Genomic DNA, 3,928 nt, shown 5'->3' on the forward strand with positions numbered 1-3,928 from the left:
ACCACCTTGTCAAAAATCATGCTCAAAGTTAATAACTAAAACAAAAAAAATCATTAAATATTTAAATCTAGAAAGAAATGTTGCAAAGATTCCTTCATATCCACCAACCATGATAGCTAAGTTTAAATGAGAGGTTTTTGGAATTTGATAAACGAACCATTACAAGAAAGGCAAATTAAATTGAGTTTATAAAATAGTACAAGAATAAGTATCACCAACTTCTAAAACAATTTCCCGTAATACAAATTAAATTGAATTCATAAAATAATACAAAAATTAGTATGGCTCACTATTTGGATGGATAGAATCACATATATTCGATCACAACTTCTGCTACAGTACATATCTCTTGAATTCCACATCAAGCCTTTGAAAGACATAACCACATTTGTATTTGCCAAGTAAGAAGCCAATAGTTGATGGAATTTGTGACTTTAATGCATACGTTATGACTACTGAAATTCTTGGCAATCTAGTCCAATTTCAGTGAATGCTGCAATAAGTTTAGGAACAATTTTAAGTAATATAAGCTTGAAGCCAGCAGAAGTAGCACCCGAATTTTCAGACTCTTCTCCAACAATTGTACAATTCTCTGATAGTGATCCAACTGGAGCCCCTTTGATATAAGCATCACACGCACGAAGAATACAGTGACCGTGTTTTTGAAAATTCCCTTTAGCAAACATCTCAAAATGCTGCACAGATGATGAGCATGTGTGTATTTAGAATCATTCCTAGACAAAGAATGATTAAAAAAGATAACTGTAAATGAAAATCTCGCGAGATTTCTACCTTTGGAGGCTTTCGCAATACGTACAACATTGACTTGCACGATAGGAGAAAAGAGTTTTCTTTGTAGGCTAACGAGTTCTTCTCCCCTATCGCTGAACCAATCTGTTTCTCAAATCCAGGTTCATTAAAATAAGGATTATCATTTAGTACCAATCCTTGAATAGAAACAAGTAGTTGTAAAACATTTGATGACAACGGGTTCCACACTTCATTCCCTTTGCCTGTCCATGTGTTTAAAAGACTCAGATAGACTTTTCCATTCTTATATAGATTTGGATTCAACAGTAACCCACCAGAATGGTAGTAAGCTAACTGCAAAACCAACATATTACCAGAATGGTAGTAAGCTAACTGCACAACCAACATATTAAAGCTAAATGAGACTGACTTCCATATTGAGTTAAAAAAAAAACAACTTGAGATCTCATTTATTTCACTTTAAAATCAAACAGTTCTAGTTAAACTAATGCTTACAGGTGGTATATCGGGATATTCCGATGGAAAATGAATGTCAAAGAAGAAAATTCCATCTTGATACGGAGTCCCGGCTGCTCCAACAATTACAGCTCTTAGCAAATCCATCCTATCCTCATATATTCTAACATCTAGAAACATCTTATCACATGAATTAGAAACCTCAATGATATCAGATTTCAAAGTTGATTCATATCCTTGAAATGCTTTAGGTTCTTCAACATATTTGTGCTTGAACATTAACAATGCAAAATTCTAACTAACATTCGCAATCCTTCCGTATAGGGTAGTAATTTATGTATTCAAGCTTCTCTAATCCATAATGAATTAAATGAAGTCTTTGGGTAGAAATCACATGAGAGAACTTTCTGGCTGATGCGTTTCGAACCAACAAGTGTGGATCATCATCTCGACCAGATGAAGAGGCAAACCATGGCAAAGGCTTAAATAGAGAGCAATGTAGAGACATAATTTCAAGTAACGGCTATATTTGAACAATAATGTTTAAATTATAATATTAATTTATTAATATATTAAAAACAAATATTATTAAGTAACCGCTATATTAAACAGCTAGTTTTTGAAAAAAATATTTAAATAATGATATTATTTCATTAGTTTATTAAAAATATTAATAGGTAACGGCTATATTAAACAACTAGTTTTTGAAAAATAATATTTAAATAAATTTATTAAAACCAAATATTACTAGTTCTTGGAAAATAATATTTAAATAAGGTATTACTTTATTAATTTATTTTGTTGGGAGAAAAAAAGTTAATAAACCATTATCAAAATGTACGAATGAAGCAACAACCAAAACTCACTGAATACCTCGTAAGAGTTAGACTTAAGATAACAAATATGACTAAAAGTACAAGCCTTCTATTAGATATAATTTCCTCAATAATGTCTCTCTTGACACCTAATCATCAGGATTGGGTGAACAACTGAAATTGATGTAAATAAATAATAGAGAATATGAATAGTCACTGGGAGATTAAATGAACAGTCTCTCCCTCATGTATATAATAAACACCAACCTAAATGAAATCAACGAATTATTTTGAGGAGCTACTGCCTGTTCCGACATGGTATCAGAGCTAGCTCCCGAAATTAGTTTTTGTGTAACTCCTAGTGTCAGTTTCCTTCCTATATTTTGCCTGGTTGCCTGAAGCCTGCTCCAGGCAGTGTCATATATGTTTTTCAAATCTGTGCCCTCTGTCAAGAGACCTGGTGTGTGAACGCTGAACACTGGTGTGTGAATGCCGGTGTGTAAACGTTGAACACTGGTGCTCTTGATTTTCATTTTTGATGTAGAAAAACGTAACTGCAACTGGCAGTCCAAGTTTATGGTGAGTCGCAAAACCTTTGGTACTACCCTCGTGCTTCTTCTTTGATTTCAATGCAAGGATGGATGGCAGGGGCTCGATAGAGGTTTTGAATATGGTGGAAACTACCCTATCTACATTAGTCCTTAGAGCTTGATACGAATAGATCTCCTCCTCTAAAATTACTTCTTCACCATCCATATTTATTTTCACAAGCGTTTTCTTTTAATGATGTCTTATATTTGACCTTTGTTGGAGCTGCGTTGAACTGTGGTAATATTCCCACAGAAAATCGTAATGGGCCACCATATGGTAGGAGTTCCAGTACACAGATTTTACTGCATAGACCTTACTGCCTTGGAGCGGTAGGCACTGTGATTGAAGGTGCATCGCTAACACACAAGGTGCGGAGGTACTCAAGATCTTGCGCAGCAGAAGCATGGTGGAAGCCATCCTGTTTTGGTACAGTTCCTCCATTTTTTGACATGTTGGCACCATAGTATTTTTGGTATATACAACACTGATATATATTTAAAGCCACTGTTTTGATATATATAACATTGATATATATTTAAAGGTTTTCTCCAAAAGGCAGTGTTTAGTATACATAAATTCACAGGAGGTATTTGAATAAGTGTATGCAATCGTGATTTGTGGCTTTTGGATGGTTTTAATACACTTTTTTTAATACATCATTTTAATACATGCATACTGCCTCTCCACCAGTAGCCATACTGTTTTCCCACACCACCTCACTGGTTGTGTGTGTTTTTTGGAGAATGTCAAATGTTGCTGCAATAACCATATGGGTTGAGCTCTTGTAAAAATCGATTAATGTGTTGGTTGGGATATAAAATATTATTTATATTTTGATGATCGTGTGCACAAGAACTTGACCTATGATTTTTTTACATCAAAAGCACATTTTGCCAGCAGAAGTATTTTTTTAAAACAGTACACAGATTTTTTTGCCAGCAGAAGCTTTTTTTTATAGTATGCATTCAATCATATCTATTGTGGGAATAGTTCTTACTGGCAAAGAGAACGATCTTGAGTGGTACCGCATGATAAAACACATCCTCATTTTCAATGAGTTGTGGAAAGGTGTGTGTATTGGAGACAGAGACAAAGAGCTAGAATAACCTACCTCAGACAAAGAGCTCGCCATTTGGGAAAATAAGAACAATAAATCTTATGCATTAATCGTAGCATCTGTAAGTGAAGAGGTGAGTCACCATATTTCGCCATTTTCAACTGCCTTCAAAGCCTTGAAAAAGCTGAAAGAACTCTATGACTCACATTCTGCACTTGAAGTTGTTCAACTCATGATT

General features: G+C 34.3%; 1 pseudogene; it reads right to left on the reverse strand.

Annotated features, from left to right (window-relative positions):
• Positions 1 to 452: 452 nt before the first annotated feature.
• On the reverse strand, positions 453 to 1,374 carry LOC149191037 (putative ubiquitin-conjugating enzyme E2 23 pseudogene; annotated as a pseudogene).
• Between the last annotated feature and the right edge of the window lie 2,554 nt (positions 1,375 to 3,928).

The sequence above is a fragment of the Pinus tabuliformis genome, chromosome 3_1, assembly GCF_031772625.1.
Source record: "Pinus tabuliformis cultivar Carrire ecotype Pingquan chromosome 3_1, CPIR1, whole genome shotgun sequence".
NCBI classification, from domain to species: domain Eukaryota; kingdom Viridiplantae; phylum Streptophyta; class Pinopsida; order Pinales; family Pinaceae; genus Pinus; species Pinus tabuliformis.